The sequence below is a fragment of the Bos taurus genome, chromosome 19 (assembly GCF_002263795.3).
Source record: "Bos taurus isolate L1 Dominette 01449 registration number 42190680 breed Hereford chromosome 19, ARS-UCD2.0, whole genome shotgun sequence".
NCBI lineage: Eukaryota > Metazoa > Chordata > Mammalia > Artiodactyla > Bovidae > Bos > Bos taurus.
In genome coordinates, this window is record NC_037346.1 from 1,433,899 (window position 1) to 1,453,731 (window position 19,833).

Sequence of the window (19,833 nt, forward strand, 5' to 3'; positions counted from 1 at the left end):
ACAAGGGATTTCTGTGTTATTTATTTTGTATCCTGCAAGTTTACAAAATTCATTCTAGCAGTTTTCTGGTAGCATCTTCATGGTTTTCTATGTGTAGAAAACTCTGGGAAATAGTGAAGGACAGGAAAGCCTGCTCTGCCGCAGTCCATGGGGTCACAAAGTCAGACATTACTGAGTGACTGAGCAACAAATGTACAATGTGACATAAGCGGCACACAGTGAGAGTTTCACTTCTTTTCTAATTTGGATTCCTTTTATTTATTTTTCTTTTCTGATTGCTGTGGCTAACATTTTTTAAGGTAAGATTATATCGCTATAAACTTCCCTCTTAGAACTTCTTTTGTTGTGACCCATAGGTTTCGGTTTGTCATGCTTTCATTGTTACTCTTCTCTAGGTATTTTTTAAATTCCTCTTTGATTTCTTCATTGATCCATTGGTTATTTAGTAACACAATGTTTAGCTACATGTGATTGTGTTTTTTATAATTTCCCCCCTGTAGTTTATTTTAAATTTCATAGCACTGTGGTTGGAAAAGTTGTTTGATATGGCATCTAAAATAAATTTTCTTCCACTTCCTGTGACTTGATTTGTGACCCAAGGTGTGATCTATCCTGGAGAAACCTCCATGTGTACTTCAGAAAAAAATGTTGCTTTCAGATGAAATATCAATTAGGTCTCTCTCGTCTAAAGTGTCACTTAAGGTTTATGTTCCCTTTTTAATATTCTGCCTGGGTGATGTGTCCATTAGTGTAAATTTGGTATTAAAGTCCCCCACTATTATTGTGCTACTCTCAATTTCCCCTTTTATAACTGTTAGTTTTTACCTTATATATTGAGATGGTTTTATCTTGGGTGCATAAATAGTTACAATTTTTACATCTTTTTCTTAGATTAATCCCTTGATCATTATGTAGTGTCCTCCTTTTCTGTTTTAACAGTCTTTATATTAAGGTCTATATTATTTGATACGAATATTGCTACTCCAGTTCTCTTTTGATTTTCATTTGTGTGGAATATCTTTTTCCATCCTTTGACTTTCAGTCTGTATGTGTGTCTAGGTCTGAAGTCGTTCTCTTATAGGCATCATATATGAGTCTTATTTTTGTATCCATTCAGCTAATCTATGTCTTTTTGTTGGAACATTTAATCCATTTGCATTAAGGAGGTCATTGATATATATATTCCTACTGCCATTTTCATAATTGTTTTGGGGGATTTTTGTAGGTCTGTTTTCCTTCCTCTTTTGTTCTCTTCTCTCACTTTTCTTGCCTAGAGAATTTCCTTTGGTATTTGTTGTAAAGGTGGTTTTGTGATGCTGAATTCTCTTAGCTTTTGTTTGTCTGTAAAGCTTTTGATTTCTCCTTCAAATATGAATGACAGCCTTGCTAGGTAGAGTATTCTTGCTTGTAGACTTTTCCCTTTCTTTACTTTAAGTATATCCTGCCACTCCGTTCTGGCTTGCAGTGTGTCTGCTGAAAATCAACTGATAACCTTATGGGGATTCCCTTGTATATTAGTTGTTGCTTTTAAAGTTTTTATTTGTATTTTATTTTTGTTCATTTGAATGATATGTGTTTCAGAGTGTTCCTCCTTGGGTTTATCTTATGTGCTTCCTTGACTTGGGTAATTATTTTCTTTCCTATGTTAGGGAAGTTTTTGACTATAATCTTTTCAAACCTTTTCTCAGGCACTTGCACTTCTTTTTCTGGGAATCCCTCTAACTCTAATGTTGATGAATTTATTGTTTCAGAAGTCTCTTAGACTGTCTTCATTTCTTTTCATTCTCTTTTATTTTTTCTGTCTGTGGCAGAAATTTTCAGCATCCTATCTTCCAGGTTACTTTTCTGTTCTTCTGTGCCAGTTATTCTGCTATTGATTCCCTCTAGTGTACTTTTCATTTCAGCCATTGTCTTGTTCATCTCTTTGCTTGTTCTTTAGTTCTTCAAGATCTGTGTTAAAGTTTTCTTGTAACTTCTTGATCTATGCCTCCATTCTTTTTCTGAGGTCTTGGATCATCTTTAGTATCATTATTCTGAATTCTTTTTCAGATATATTGCTTATCTCCTCTTTATTTAATTGTTCTTATAGGTTTTTGCCTGCCTCCTTCACCTGCAGCACATTTCTTAGTCATCTCATTTTGTCAAAATTATTGTGCTCATTCCACAGGATGCACGCTTATAGTTCCTCTTGCTTCTGTTATCTTCCTCCTTGGTTATCTTCCTCCTTGTTATCTATCTCCTTGGGTGAGATTTTTCCAGAGGCCGTGGCCAGCAGGGTCTTCTCTTTGCTCTGTGGTTGTCACTGCCCTATCAGGGGCTGGGTTTGCTCCCTAGTTGTTGAAGTAGAGACCCTTAGATCTGTTTCTTGGCTGTGATTCTGATTTGTGGTTTGAGGTAAGCAAGATTGGAGGAGCCTTGCTGAGAGACAAGCCACTAAGCATTCCTCCTCTGGAGATTTTCATCTGTGAATGTGCTCTTTTGTGTCCCCTTTCACTCATTGTGCAGGCTCACAAAGTATACAGCTGTTGATACTACTCTTTGTTCTGTCTTAACTGGTATGCTGGCAACTCGCTGTAGTGATTATCAGGTGTTTTTACCCGGCCTCTGGTGAAGATCCACTGAGTTCAGGTCCCAGGACTACAATAGTATCTGGACTCATGGTGGGAGCTATAGAAGCAGCTCAGACTCTGGTCTGGTCTAAACCTTGTGCTTACATGCCCACAGAGATAATCATTACTAAAGCCAGACCTGGATCAGCTGCAAGAACACTTGTTCTTTTGGATGTTTCCCAGGTGCTGAATTTAGGAAGCCATCAGTGGAGATACAACTTCAAAGTTCATGCACCCATGAGGAGAGATTTCAGCTCTTCTTCCTTAGTCATACACCCCTGGGATTCAGTTGTGGTTTCAGCCCCTCCCCTGGGTCCCAGAACCCACCGGTAAGTTTCCTAGTAGCAAGAGCTATCAGCGTGCTCCTGGGACAGCATGGAGGGTCCCTGCACCCACTTGTGTATTTCTTAGAAGTGGGAGATTTGTGTACAGTCCTGGTATAGTAAGGCAAGCTCTGGCATCCACTGGTGAATTTCCAGTGGTTGGGAAAGTTATCCACAACCTTCTGGATCAGCAAGAGCAGGTCCTGAGGCCTGCTGGCAGCATTGATAGTAGCTAGAACTGTCCATACATTTAAGGTCAATTGGGGCAGGTCGTATGGCCCAATGGCAGAATTCCTAGTGGGGAAATCTGTCTTTGCCCTTCTAAGTTAGTGGGTATGGGACCTGGTGTCTGCGCATGGATCTAGAAGATGTGGTCAGTGTCTGCCTATGGAGCCCAAGATGGCGGCAGTGACTTATACTCACACTGGAGCTCCTGAATGCAGTGTCCTATTGCCTGGGAGTGTTCACAGGGAAATAAATTATGATGGTGATCTTGCACCTCTCCTCAGGCACCTCCCAATAATGGTGCTTTGCCTCTTTGGTGTATCAGGCTTCTTTTTGGTATACTGACATTTGCCATGGCCCAATCTAACCCTGGCTGCTTCTACATCTAACATAGGCTGTTTCCACTCCTAACCCTAGTCCTCTCCCTGAGCCTGAGCTTTGGAGTTTGAGCTTCAGCACCTGACTCCCACCCTCACTATCAGAGGGGTATCTCACATTGGGGAACTCAGTGTGGTGGTTCTGATCCTCTGTGTAGGCTACTCTCCATATTGCTTTCCACAAACCAGTTACTGCTCTCTCTTCTTTCAGTTCAGTTCAGTCACTCAGTCGTGTCCGACTCTTCACAACCCCATGAATTGCAGCACACCAGGCCTCCCTGTCCATCACCACCTCCCGGAGTTCACCCAAAGTAATGTGCATCAAGTCGGTGATGCCATCAGCCATCTCATTCTCTGTCACCCTTTCTCCTCCCGCCTCCATCTGTCCCAGCATTAGGGTCTCCCTTCTTTAGGTGCTGAAATTCTCCCTCTGTCCAGTCTAATCTCTCCACGGTGAGGAGTCTTCCCAAGGTGCATGAAACTTTCTTCCTTCACAGCTCCCTCCCCCTGATTTCTTTTTTTTCCCCTTTTGTTCTGCCTTGTCCTGTGGAGGTTTTCTTATTTTTCTGGACATCTGAGTTCTTCTGTAGGTATTCAGTAGCAGTTTTGTGTGAATTACTCCAACTGTAGATGCATTTTCAATGTTTCTGTGAAGGGAGGTGAACTCTGCTTCTTACTCCTCTGCCTTTTTTATCTTGCACCTGAATTTATTGTTTAAAGAAAAAAAAATGTTGACTTTTTGTATATTAGTCAATTTCTTTCATGTCTATGCAATTTAAGAGATTAATAGCTACAACATTTAAAGCTGACAACTGAATTTTTCTGAAGGCTTGTTGACCAATGAAAATAAATAAATACACATAGCAAACTAGAAATGGATTTGGTGTCTTAGTGTTAGACTGGAAAATGTTGTCAGATGATTTGAATCAGAAAATAGAGACTGAATGTAGTTATGTCCATCACAAAAGCCTAGCATCTGCAACATTGGTAGATAGCATTGCCTATAAAAGCAACTATAGACCTTAAATTAAGGAAGCCATGAATAGTTTCTAGCAGAGAGCTTTAACAAAATCATCTATCTCACTACCTTTGTATCTTAAGTTAAGGACTACATAAAATATCAGAAAAAAGGCATAGAAGGTGGAGATGGGAAAAGCTATAAAGAAATACATAATAGACAGCTTCTACTAAGTGTTTTTTTTCACATGATGGTGGAAGCAGGTGGTTACTGTGATTTTGTATTCTGGTCTCAGATTTATCGTTGGAATTAATGTCTTCATTTTTGTGAACGGAATTATATATTTCAATTCTACTATTTTTAAGTAGTTTTAATGCAATTTGCTTTAGCTTAAATGAGAAACATAAAAAGGGATTGATAGGTTCTGAATTTTTAGAACACCTTTCAATATGATCAAAAGCAAAAGGTATCCCAAGTCCACTCTTCAAAAAACAGAAATTGGCCATCTGCTGCAGAATTATTCTACTGTAAAATGCTCTGTAAACAACAAGAATTTACTGTATAGCAAGGGAAATGTATTCAATATCTTGTAATAAACTATAATGGAAAATACTTGAAAAAACAAATATATATGCAGATATTTTTTTAAATAAATGACTTCGCTGTATACCTGAAACTAACACGCTATAGTAAATCAATTCTATTTCAATAAGAAAAAAGCAAAATGCAGTGTGTTCAATAGAGTAGTCACAGCCCAAAATATACTCCTTGACTAAATTGATACTTGAACAGAGTCATGACACTTTGTGCTTCCAAAAAATACATTTACAATGCTTATTTAAGATGCTATTCATCTCTCTTTAACAGAACTAGTGAAAACAAAGATTATTCTTAATTTCTCCATACCTGAAAAATGTAAATACCTCTACCAAATTCACTAGTAATCTTAAAAAATTGTTGCATAGCATCCAGGAGAGACCAGGGAGGAAGACTACCTTGCTCTTTATAAAGTAAATGCTATGTTGGGATTTATGCAGAAAGGCAATTAAAACTATTTTAACTTTGTTCATCTTGTTTTGTCTTGTCTTTGAAGTTTTGCTTTCTTCCATTACTTCTTTTTTCTAAATCTTCTCCTGTTTATATTCTTTTTGTGTTCATTTTTCTACACTGTACTTGCAAGTAGAATCTAAACTGAAAGCCTACTTGTGCAGGTTCTTGCCTCCAATGTCCACAATTGCCAGACCTAGAGCATTTTCTTTTGTGGGAATACTCATTGTCCTTTTAATATTCCATAGACAAAAATAATTACCTAGTTGATCATGTGGATTTAATCTGCAGGTTGGATAGCTCACAGAAATGTTTTTGATTCTCTTCCTTGGTTTCTCCACCTCTGAAGCAAAAGTGTGGTTTTATTCCAAGTTCTTTTTTTTTATTATTTTATTTTATTTTTAAACTTTACAATATTGTATTAGTTTTGCCAAATACCAAATACTGCCACAGGTATACCCGCGTTCCCCATCCTGAACCCACCTCCCTCCTCCCTCCCCTACCCTCCCTCTGGGTCATCCCAGTGCACCAGCCCCAAGCATCCAGTACCGTGCATCGAACCTGGACTGGTGACTTGTTTCATACATGATATTATACATGTTTCAATGCTATTCTCCCAAATCTCCCCACCCTCTCCCTCTCCCACAGAGTCCATAAGACTGATCTATACATCAGTGTCTCTTTTGCTGTCTCGTACACAGGGTTATTGTTACCATCTTTCTAAATTCCATATATATGTGTTAGTATACTGTATTGGTGTTTTTCTTTCTGGCTTACTTCACTCTGTATAATAGGTTCCAGTTTCATCCATCTCATTAGAACTGATTCAAATGTATTCTTTTTAATGGCTGAGTAATACTCCATTGTGTATATGTACCACAGCTTTCTTATCCATTCATCTGCTGATGGGCATCTAGGTTGCTTCCATGTCCTGGCTATTATAAACAGTGCTGTGATGAACATTGGGGTACACGTGTCTCTTTCCCTTCTGGTTTCCTCAGTGTGTATGCCAAGCAGTGGGATTGCTGGATCATAAGGCAGTTCTATTTCCAGTTTTTTAAGGAATCTCCACACTGTTCTCCATAGTGGCGGTACTAGTTTGCATTCCCACCAACAGTGTAAGAGAGTTCCCTTTTCTCCACACCCTCCCCAGCATTTATTGCTTGTAGACTTTTGGATTGCAGCCATTCTGACTGGCGTGAAATGGTACCTCATAGTGGTTTTGATTTGCATTTCTCTGATAATGAGTGATGTTGAGCATCTTTTCATGTGTTTGTTAGCCATCTGTATGTCTTCTTTGGAGAAGTGTCTATTTAGTTCTTTGGCCCATTTTTTGATTGGGTCATTTATTTTTCTGGAGTTGAGCTGTAGGAGTTGCTTGTATATTTTTGAGATTAGTTGTTTGTCCGTTGCTTCATTTGCTATTATTTTCTCCCATTCTGAAGGCTGCCTTTTCACCTTGCTAATAGTTTCCTTTGTTGTGCAGAAGCTTTTAAGTTTAATTAGGTCCCATTTGTTTATTTTTGTTTATTTCCAATATTCTGGGAGGTGGGTCATAGAGGATCCTGCTGTGATGTATGTCGGAGAGTGTTTTGCCTATGTTCTCTAGGAGTTTTATAGTTTCTTGTCTTACGTTGAGATCTTTAATCCATTTTTTTTTAAATTTTATTTTATTTTTAAACTTTACATAATTGTATTAGTTTTGCCAAATATCAAAATGAATCCGCCACAGGTATACATGTGTTCCCCATCCTGAACCCTCCTCCCTCCCCATACCATCCCTCTGGGTCGTCCCAGTGCACTAGCCCCAGGCATCCAGTATCGTGCATCGAACCTGGACTGGCAACTCGTTTCTTACATGATATTTTACATGTTTCAATGTCATTCTCCCAAATCTTCCCACCCTCTCCCTCTCCCACAGAGTCCATAAGATTGTTCTATACATCAGTGTCTCTTTTGCTGTCTCGTACACCGGGTTATTGTTACCATCTTTCTAAATTCCATATGTATGCGTTAGTATACTGTATTTATGTTTTTCCTTCTGGCTTACTTCACTCTGTATAAGTTTATTTTTGTGTATGGTGTTAGAAAGTGTTCTAGTTTCATTCTTTTACAAGTGGTTGACCAGTTTTCCCAGCACCACTTGTTAAAGAGATTGTCTTTAATCTATTGTATATTCTTGTCTCCTTTGTCAAAGATAAGGTGTCCATATGTGCGTGGATTTATCTCTGGGCTTTCTATTTTGTTCCATTGATCAATATTTCTGTCTTTGTGCCAGTACCATACTGTCTTGATAACTGTGGCTTTGTAATAGAGTCTGAAGTCAGGTAGGTTGATTCCTCCAGTTCCATTCTTCTTTCTCAAGATAGCTTTGGCTATTCGAGGTTTTTTGTATTTCCATACAAATTGTGAAATTACTTGTTCTAGTTCTGTGAAGAATACCGTTGGTAGCTTGATAGGGATTGCATTGAATCTATAAATTGCTTTGGGTAGTATACTCATTTTCAGTATATTGATTCTTCCAATCTATGAACATGGTATATTTCTCCATCTATTAGTATTCCAAGTTCTACACGTGGGTCATCCTTAGCAGTTTGCTCCTGAGGCTGTGCTGGAGGACTTGGGTCTGACCCAGTGAGTACTAGGCATAAAGCTGGCATGGCTGCTTGGATCATGAGGACCCCAGCAGTGCCAGGCTCACAGGAGATATGGCTCTATTAGGATTCTTTTCTAGATTCTGGCAGGTGGAGCTCAAAGCACCTTCCTGGCTGGTTCTTCTCTAATGCTCAGTACATTGCATGCTCAAAGGGCCACCCTCACTGGGTCTTTCTTTACTGCCTAACTGCTGTCACCAGTGTGTGGGGAGAAAGGCTATAGTAATGACTCCACACTGGCATGTAACTCAGCAGTAGCACCCTGCCTCTATGGCTGACTACCCTTCCTCCAGAGGCATTTCCTGCCACAGATTTCCTCCTTCTAATCCCCTTGGGCCATCTCCCAGCAGTCAACAGCAGCCTTTGCCCTGAATTGCTCTCCAATTTCCATGCCCCAGCTACCAGTCGCCATGCATTCTGGTGGACTTGTGTCTCTGTCTGGAGTACATAGGACCGCACCAAGGATCATCTCTGTGGTTCTCACTCCATTCAGACTGTCATACATCAGATGTCTCACTCTCTGACAGCCTCTGATTGTTCCCTTCTGTCCTAATCGATTCCCCTAGATATGGAGATCTCTCCTTTGATTCAGCTCTCCCATACCCAGGTGTAATTCTGGTTCTCCTCACTCTCCTCTTCTTTTTTTCTTCTTTCCTTCATCCTATGGATGTATGTATTCTTTTCCCATGACCAGGGACTCCTGCTAGTACTCAGCTGGTGCTCTGTGAGATCTTCTGCATCTGAATATGTATTCCTGATACACTGGAGATACACTCTATGTCCACCTACTCCTTCACCATCTTTTCAACTACCAGGATCTTTGATCTTTGTTGTGACATTCAGGATCTTTAGTTGCAGCATGTGAACTCTTAGTTGTGGCACATGGAATCTAGTTCCTTGATCAAGGATCAAACCCAGGCCCACTGCATTGGGAGTATGGAGTCTAGTCTTAGTCACTGGACCACTGGGGAAGTCCTGGCTTCTGTTTCTTAAGCCAATGTTCTTTTTGCTTTGTTTTTTCAATTGAAATTATTTCAAATTATAGAGAAATTATATTTTCAACATCTGATAAACTGTATTTTATGATAATCATAATATCTTGCTTTTGAAAGCATTTTTAAATTTATAAACTTGTTTTGTCATATATGATTTCATTTAATCTGCACAGTAAAATGGCAGGTCATGAATTGTTATCCTAACTTTAATGATGAACAAATATATCTTGCTTAAACTCACAGAAAGAAAATATGGTATAATCCAGGAAATTGAACCCTTATCCTCTGACTCTAATTACTAACTGAATAAAGTTTGCTTGTGTTGGAAGCCAAATTTATTATCTTCACATATTTATTACATTCTTTAAAAACCCTAAAGAGTTTCAGGGTATCAGTCTTTAGAAGGTAATAAAAATTCAATAATAATTGTTGAACTCATAGTCTGCAGTGTACTAAGACACTTTGTTATTAGCCCTGTGGTTTTGAAGATCAGTAATATAAAATATCCTATTCTGAGGATTTCACAGACCACCAGGGAATGCAAATATGAAAATAAGTTATTCTAAATATGATATAGACTGGGTCATAAATGGATATCTGTTCATTATAGAAGGAAGACACTAACTCTTACTTTGAGGGAAGTAGGTATGAGGTCAGAGAAGGCAATGGCACCCCATTCCAGTACTCTTGCCTGGAAAATCCCATGGATGGAGGAGCCTGGTGGGCTGCAGTCCATGGGGTCGCTAGGAGTTGGACACGACTGAGCAACTTCACATTCACTTTTCACTTTCATGCATTGGAGAAGGAAATGGCAACCCACTCCAGTGTTCTTGCCTGGAGAATCCAAGGCACAGGGGAACCTGGTGGGCTGCCGTCTCTGGGGTCACACAGAGTCGGACACGACTGAAGTGACTTAGCAGGTATGAGGATGGGTGGGTGAGAGTGCCAAGGTAACATAAGACTGCATCAGATGTTTTGTATGATTATAAATTTTGGAGAGTTAAGATTTATGGGATTTCAAAGCTAACCATATCTAAATCATAAAACATTCTTTTTAGTCCTGATGTTTTGTATTCATGTTGATTATTAAAATCAACAGATTTCAAACATGGTAATATTATAGATAGAATAATATTGGATATATATTATTGGATATATATGTATATGTATATATGTATATACATCCAATTAATATTGGATATATATATGAAGAATAATATTGGATATATATTCAAATATTAACATCTACAGAATATGTGATTGGATGTGTGAGAGGGAAGAAAATATGGTTAAAAGCAGAATCCTGTCTCCAACTTCTAAGGAGGTGATAGTGCCATTCATGAAAGGAAATACCAAAGGAGCTGAAGGGTAGTAGGGCATAACAAAGTAATGTAAAAATTCCTCCCTGCATGTGTTGATTTCTGTAGCCCTTCAGAACATCTAAGATGGAGATGGTCATTAAAGAATCAGAAATAAAAACCTATACAGGTGACTCTCAACTTAAAATGGTTCATTTTATGATTTTCCAACTTTCTGATTCTGATATGTATGTGTGTATGTGTGCTTGTGGACATGTGTGTGTGTATATGCAGTAATGGTCACAAAATTTATTGTCCAGTCCTTTAAACTCTAGATGGAAAGGGTTCATTTTTTTCATGTTGAAAATAGGACAAGTGCAACCTAGGCCTATTTTGGGTTAACCTGATCTCATGCTTTCATGATAAGTCCAACAAAAGAAATGAAGGATGAGGATAGAAGGCACTCAGAACAGTGTCTTTTAGTTCTAGGGAGAGAGAAAAGTGAAGAAAGGAGAGGAGGGACTGACTATGAAAATAGATATATAATTATTTTCACCTATCAGAAGTAACAAGATACCTCTTCCAGTTTATACAATTAAAAGAAACCAGAATCAATCTAGTACAACTTACTTGATTTATGATTTTTCCACTTGAAATCATATTTCCTTCTATATCTGTACACTGTTTTGTCTTCCATCAAACATTCACCAGTTTTGTGAACAAACGAATCAAGAAGTAGCTGTGGAGAGCTTACTGTGTCAGGTACTGGGCTGCCAAAATGTTCATTTGGGTAAACCCAAATGAATGTTTTGGCCAACCCAATACATTGCTAAATGTTAAAAATACAGAAATGATTAAGATACAATCTCTATCTCAAATAGTTAAAATTTGATATGGCAGAGGTGTAAGGAAACTACAATGCCTAACAAGTGCACAAATGCAAGCATATGCAACAGACAAAAATAACTTTGAGGAGGAAATGATTACATGGACAGTAAGACAAAGAAGGCTTTCAAAAAGAGATGATTATTGAAATGAGATTTTTAAGAATGAATAGAACTTCCCCAGTCGTGACATTAAAAAGAAGAAAAATTCCAGTCAGAGATATAGAAGGCTTGGAAACTATGGAATAGCATAACAATGGGTGGAAATAGAGAACTACGATGAATTTCATTATAAACAGTTTGGATTTGATCAATAGGCAACAGGAAGCCATAGAAGTTTAAACAGGAGAAAAATATAATGGACATGTATTTTTGAAAGGTCATTTTGAAAACTATGTGGAAAATAGTATGCATCATTTTTTGATGAAAGAAGTAAAAATTGGAGACAGCAAGACTAGTTAAGATGTTATGCTAAAATATCTCATCTCTGGGATATATCTAGCAGCCATTTTTGGGTGAGGTGGTGACGGTTGAGGAAGGAATGGGAAAATAGAGCAAGGAAGTAATGTTCACAACACAGCCCTAAGGTAGGTTGAGCAAACACAGAAGTACTCCAGGCTAGTAAGGACTCAGGATTAAGCTCAAGAAGACATTTTTGCAGATGGATCGCAGATTTTACAAGCAGACTTTGGACAAAAATAAAGCCTAAACATAATGCTTATAAATACCTAAGAATCCAAACAGTCTTTCTGAGTCAGCTCAAATTAAGTACACTTCTGAAAGATTCTCAAACTAGACTTTTGCGGAAGCGTTCCTTCTCCACACTTTAGTATTGCACTGACAAACTGCCTTCACTTTGAGGATTTAGCTCCCTCTAGATGTAGTTTACTGAACATTATTGTAAAGTCACGCACTTCATGGGGGTGATTAGTGACAAAGGGCAGAGGGTGAGGAATTGGGAGAAAGATTGTGTGCTGTACCGTGTCAAATAACGAAAGCTTCCCAACCTCAGATACAAGTGAAAATATATTCAACCTAGATTTTCAAAGTATTATCACGCCCCGCCCGCCCCCCGACACACACACACACACTATTTAGCTCTCTAGTATGCCACTAAGTGAAATCCTGCACTTGTGAAAAGACTGGGTAATCACAGTGCAATAGTCTCTCCTCAGAGCTTGTTCAAGAGTGATCCTCTAATGAGCCTATTATACAGAGTAAAGTAAGTCAGAAAGAAAAACACCAATACAGTATACTAACACATATATATGGAATTTAGGAAGATCATAACAATGACCCTATATGCGAGACAGCAAAAGAGACACAGATATAAAGAACAGTTTTTTGGACTCTGTGGGAGAAGGTGAGGGTGGGGTGATTTGAGAGGGTAGCGTTGAAACGTGTATATTATCACATGTGACAGGGCTGGTGCACTGGGATGACCCTGGGGAATGGGATGGGGAGGGAGGTGGGAGTGGGGTTCAGGATCGGGAAACACATGAGCACCCTTGGCTGGTTCATGTCAATGTATGGCAAAAACCACTACAATATTGCAAAGTATTTAGCCTCCAATGAAAAAAAAAAAAAAAAAAAGAGTGATCCTCAGAGAGTATTGATTCAGTTAGAATCTAGGAAGGGAAAGCTGCCTTCTAATTCAGCTCTGGGCTCCCAAGCACCTTTTCTTGACAGCCCCTAGGCTCCTGTCACTGAAAAATGAACAAAGCATCTTTAATGCCAAACAGTTCCTTGAATAGTCAGTCTCTAGGAAAAAATACCTGCCCCACTTTGATCTCTGGTCCTAAACTTGCCTGACAGCAAAGTTTTCAAGGTATTTCTGTACTCTCATCTGGCACAGGTCTTTCCAAATTCGTTGAGAAAGAAGCCTGAAAAAAAAAAAAAATCAGGCTTTGTTGTTAGGATACAGGGGAAGAGCTGGTGAAGGGCTTAGCAAGAGGGCAGTATGAATAAGCCTTTAATTAATATTTATTGTTTTTACAGGAGTGGTGGTGTTTCCTCCTCAGTGGGAGGGAGGGTAAGTTGAATCTATTAACATAAAAAGAAGATTCTATTAGGCAGACATGAATTCATAGAGGCCAGATGTGGAGCAAAATGTCCCTTTACTTTTCTTATTAAATCATCTATCAGATTACATAATGGGTATCCTGGTGTCCCTTTTATCATGGGCCTCTCATTCCTTCTCCTTACCATCCTTTCTTCTTTCTCCTCCTCCACTCTCTCCCAAGGGTCAGAGATCCATCCTGGAGAGGGGATAGCAGACCTTCTTTCTGACTTAACACTTTGGATAGTGACAGTAGTCTTCTGCTAAAGAGGGAATCTTATTCAAGATAAACAAACTCTCTACACTGCATTGTCTTCCTCTCAGAGTAAAAATTTAGAGTATTATCATTATCCAAATATTGTACCTGTTGCATCATTTTTCATACAGAACACCTTCAATCCTATAATAAATAAGATAGAGCAGAAAAGACAAGTGGAAAAGAGAAAATGTGTTCTGATACATACCTGTTTCTGCCATGGTTTTTATTATTACTGCTATATAATTATTATAGCTGGAGAAATTAGTTCACTCAGCTCCAAGCTCCAGATATTGAAAAGTGCTTGTGTTTTTATGTAATAAATATTCATGTTCTCATTTTTTTTCAGTGAATAAATCAAAACCATTATAGAAATAATTTTTAATGAAAAGAAAAAACTATAATTTTGTAGTGAAGTAGCCAGAATCAGAAAAATGGTGGGAACAATCTAAATAAGGTGAGAAGAATTGGTTTAAAACACTTTAAATTCAAGCATTAAGAGAGATGAAAAATCAAATTAGAAACCAGATGCTTGGGAAGCTTATTCCAAAGCTGAGTTAGAATGAAGGCAATATATACTCAAAGCTGATCCAAAAAGTAAAAGACATGGAGCTCCTGTCATCCCTGCCAGGAGGCAGGACTGATTCTGGAGTCCAGAGTGTCCTGGAGTTCCAGGCTAGGATTAAAGAGAAATAGTTACCCCAGTCATAGGCTGTAGGAAGAGAGCCACTGTTCCTATCAATTCAATATTCCTATCAATAACAAATTACTAACAATTTGTTATTCATATTTGATTACAGAAAGAAATCTCTCAAAACAAGAAACAACCTTTTAAACTCTGAATATTGCACTAGTGTTACCAATTAAATTGTATGGACCCTCGTCAGGCCTTAGCCTGGCCCAGGCTCTCTGCCTAAATGGTGGGGGAGGGTTCTTTTTCCATTTGTGTTCGAGTAGGTGAATAAGGCTTCCCTGGTGGCTCAGACGGTAAAGCGTCTGCCTGAAATGCGGGAGACCTGGGTTTGATTTCTGGGTCAGGAAGATCCCTTGGAGAAGGAAATGGCAATCCACTCCAGCACTCTTGCCTGGAAAATCCCGTGGACGAAGGAACCTGATAGGCTACAGTCCATGCGTCTCAAAGAGTTGGACACGACTGAGCGACTTCACTTTCACTTTTCAGGGCATAAGGGAACCAAGCTGAGATTGTCACTGCACAAGCTTTATTCAATGGCAAAGAATGCAGAAGCAGAATAGAACTAACTTCACAGATTAAGTTCACTCTCTCATCTAGGGAGAATGATTTGAATTTTAAAAGTAAAGACAAACGGAGAAGGAGTGAGGCTAATGGTGAGGAGGCACATGCATTTGTCTTCTGGGGAAAGGGGAGGGCTTTTTGGACAAGTGGGGTGCCAGTTCTCTTTTATTCCTTTTTGGTCCTGGTTATCAGTAGTTGCGTCATTTAATATGCTAATATAATAAAATCAACATATTTGTGAATTTAGACTCAGAGTCTGTTGGAGGTCAGATCTTGGTGCTAGCTGGTTCTATATGGTTGCATGTGTGTATGGCTTCCTTTCTTATATCTGGGCCCTCAAACTTAAGGATTGGAGTAAGAGAGATGGTGGGTATGTTTGCACAAAAATTTATTTTCTTTGTTTTTATAGTCTGTCTTTTCTCCACATAGCAGTCTGGAAGATTCTTCAAGACAATGATTCTCAAAAGGGGTCAGGTTTGCCCATCAAGAGACATTTGACAATATCTGGAGGCATTTTGGATTGTTAAAATAGAGATGGAGGTGTACTGGCATCTGGTAGGTAGAAGCCACAAGCATCGTGCAATGCACAGGAATACACCTTGTAACAAAAAATTATCTCACTTTAAATGCCAATAGTGCTGAAGTTGAGAAACTCTGCTATAATCATTAGTTGGATCATGCCACTTTTCACCTTAAATCAATCAAATTGCTTTCTTACAATATACATAATGAAATTCAACTTATTTTTGAAAGTACATTTTATAAATAAGTAAAATAAAACAAATTTAATTAATTAATTAATTTGTAATAAATAGCAGGATTTGTTTGCAATCTTCCATAATCTTGTTGAAAATATATTAACTTTTGAACCAAAAGGGACTATGGGGATAAGCATCATATGATTTAGATAAAGAGTTCAGACTTAAAGTATACTGGATGAATAGACATATTAGTTATGGAGGAAGAGCCTTTTAGGTAGTGACTAATATGCCTGAAGCAGTAAAACTGGGGAAATGAAAGACATAAGAAGATATAGGCTAGCTACAAGTAATGGTTTCAGATACGGGAGGAAATATTAAGGGAAATGAATGAAAAGTCAGATGAATTTAAAGTGTTAGTCATAGTGAAAATCACAATAAAATTTTTCAGTTAGTGAAACCACTGAAGATATTTTAGGGCAGATAAGTGGTTGAAATCTGTATTTTAAGTAGATTTTTCTGGCAGCATAATACAATATGGAGTACAAAAGAATGATCTTAGATAAAAATTATGAAAAGATTTAAATAATATGAAAGTGATTTAATTCTACCTGGACAAGAATGAAAGCAATGAGAACAGACAGAAAGGGAGCAAAATATTCATAAAGGTAAGGACTTAAAAAACTCATCCAAAAACAATTAATGTGCCTAATAGGCCAGAAAAAGAACTTAGTGCTGAAAAAAATTGGATTCCTTACTCAAAACTAGCTTAGGTCAGGGAATGTCATACATTCCCTCACCTTTTCATCATTAAATATTTAATGACTGCCCAAACATATCAGAAAGGGTTCTAGGCCTTTGTAATTCAACAAAGAACAATACAAAAAATGTCCCCTCATGGAATTGATATTCTGGTGGGAAAAATAGACGGTAACATGTATGGAATGAGAGAACACAATTATTTAGTTCCATAATTTTAGTAAGTACTTGCTGAGGGCCTAGCATTTATTCACTATTCTTGGAGGAGAAACAAAAATATACCTGAAGCAGATACTCAAAGTTTTAGTCTTGTTGTCAAGACAAGACTAATGCATAGGACACAGTAAATAATGAAAGATAATAACATAAGATGACACTACAGTTTGTAACATTTATAACAATTAAATTATTTGAGACAACGCTTTGAGGCAAATATGTTGATGTCTCTATTGCAGAAGAAGAAAAGACACCTCCAATGATTTAGAAATCTAAAGCCCTAGAACTAAAAAGTGGTAGAGGTGGAAAGTGCACCCACTTCTCTAACCATGGAGCCATTGTCTTGCTTACACAGCAGGAATAGATGCCAAGTACAGTTTCCACAGTGCGAGGTTATAAAAAGAGAGTCAACTGCTGGGGTCCTGTGTGTAACTTAAGTTTGGGTAGAGAGGCAGAGAAGTAACCAGCACATAGAGGAGTCAGGATTTACTAATTGCCTTGTTTATCATCCCTCCATCAGTGTCCATTTATGAAGTTGCCATTTGAGATAGGATTTCCAGGAACTTATTTTAGAAGCTCAACATTCCTTTAAGAACTGTCATCCACTGATAGAAAGGTTAGAGTAAAATAGCAGGGATTAGTGTGTGTGAATGTAATACTGTGTAATGGAACAGCCCAGAATTAGGAATCAGAAGATCTTTATTCAAACTGTTTCATAGAACATGATCTTGGGACCCAAATAACCTTATCTGAAAATGAGGATTATGACCATGACAAACATTAAAATAATTTAAATAACAATAAAGGTATAAACCTTCAGCATTAACTTTGGCTACTTCATTTTTTCTTACATCATCTGCATTCTGCATTCTATTTAGAATAAAAAATGACTTATCCAGATTGTTATGAGGAGAAAATGAGACAAGATTCATAAATTATAAAGATATATATGTTGTAGTTACGGTCAACATTCTCTGAGAATTATCACCAAAAATTCTGCTTCACAAAGCAGTGACACTTCTTGGGATTTTCTCTTTCCAAATACAATGCATTTTCTCAACACCAAGAGTGGATATTATCAACAAGCTTTAAGCTTGTGAGAACAGAGAGTTGAATTCTGCCTTTACCCCTTTTCAAGTATTTAAATTAGGATTCATTTCTAGAAATCTCATTAGAATTACACACTGGTGTTTCATTTTTTTCATCCAAATTTATTTTATGTCTTTTCATCTCTTTTATAATCTGGAGGATTTACTTATCAATTTTTTTTTATTTTGTAAATTTTTACATAGCTCCTTTCCAAAACATCTTTTTAAAATAACTGTCTCATTTATTCAGCTTTGTGTTCATTTAAAAAATTTTACAAAGTATATTAAAGATTAAATGAGTTAATATACATGAAGTGCCTAGAACAGAGCTTGGCAGCTATAAACCATCAACAGATGTTAACTAACTTATTTAACTTATATGCAGAGTACATCATGAGAAACAATGGGCTAGATGAAGCACAAGCTAGAATCAAGACTGCCGGAAGAAATACCAATAACCTCAGATATGCAGGTGACACCACCCTTATGGCAGAAAGTGAAGAAGAATTAAAAAGCCTCTTGATGAGAGTGTAAGAGGAGAGTGAAAAAGTTGGCTTAAAGCTCAACATTCAGAAAATGAAGATCATGGCATCTGGTCCCATCACTTCATGGGAAATAGATGGGGAAAGAGTGTCAGACTTTATTTTGGGGGGCTTCAAAATCACTGCAGATGGTGACTGCAGCCATGAAATTAAAAGACGCTTACTCCTTGGAAGAAAAGTTATGACCAACCTAAATAGCATATTCAAAAGCAGAGACATTACTTTGCCGACAAAGGTCTGTCTAGTCAAGGCTATGGTTTTTCCTCTGGTCATGTATGGATGTGAGAGTTGAACTGTGAAGAAAGCTGAGTGCCGAAGAATTGATGCTTTTGAACTGTGGTGTTGGAGAAGACTCTCGAGAGTCCCTTGGACTGCAAGGAGGTCCAACCAGTCCATCCTAAAGGAGATCAGTCCTGAGTATTCTTTGGAAGGACTGATGCTAAAACTGAAATTCCAATACTTTGGCCACCTCATGTGAAGAGCTGACTCATTGGAAAAGACTCTGAAGTTAGGAGGGATTGGATGCAGGAGGAGAAGGGGATGGCAGAGGATGAAATGGCTTGATGGCATTACCGAATCAATGGGCATGAGTTTGAGTAAACTCCAGGAGTTGGTGATGGACAGGGAGGCATGGTGTGCTTCGATTCATGGGGTGGCAAAGAGTTGGACACAACTGAGCAACTGAACTGACTGAACTGAATACAATTAATATTGCTTTACAATTATTTTCTTTTTTTATTAAAGTATAACTGATTTATAATATTATATTAGTTTCAGGTATATAATATGGTCATTTCATATCTTTATAGATAAGACTCCATTTGAAGTTATTACAAAATGTAGGTTGTATTCCCTGAGGTGTACATTATATCTTATAATTTATTTCTTACCTAGTGGTCTGTACATTTGAATCTCTTTTTGCTATCATTTCTGTCCCTCCTAGTCTTTCCCAGTTAGGAGTAACCAAAAATTTGTTTTCTGTGTCTGTGAGTCTGTTTCTGTTTGTTATATTCATTCATTTTACTTTTTAGCTTCTACATATAAGTGTAAAATACATTATTTATCATTCTCTGACTTACTTCAGTAGCCATAATACCTTCCAGGTTCATACATGTACATGTTGTTCTGAATGGAAAAATAATAAAATTATTTTTATGATTAATATCCCCTTATATATGTATTTGGAGAAGGCAATGGCACCCCACTCCAGTACTCCTGCCTGGAAAATCCCATGGATGGAGAAGCCTGGTAGGCTGCAGTCCATGGGGTCGCTAAGAGTCGGTCACGACTGAGCGACTTCACTTTCACTTTTCACTTTCATGCATTGGAGAAGGAAATGGCAACCCACTCCTGTGTTCTTGCCTTGAGAATCCCAGGGACGGGAGAGCCTGGTGGGCTGCCATCTATGGGGTCGAACAGAGTCAGACATGACTGAAGTGACTTAGCACTAGTAGCAGTATATATGTATATATGTATATGTATATATATATATATATATATATATATATCATATCATACTCTTCATCCGGATAAGGCAATGGCACCCCACTCCAGTACTCTTGCCTGGAAAATCCCATGGAAGGAGGAGCC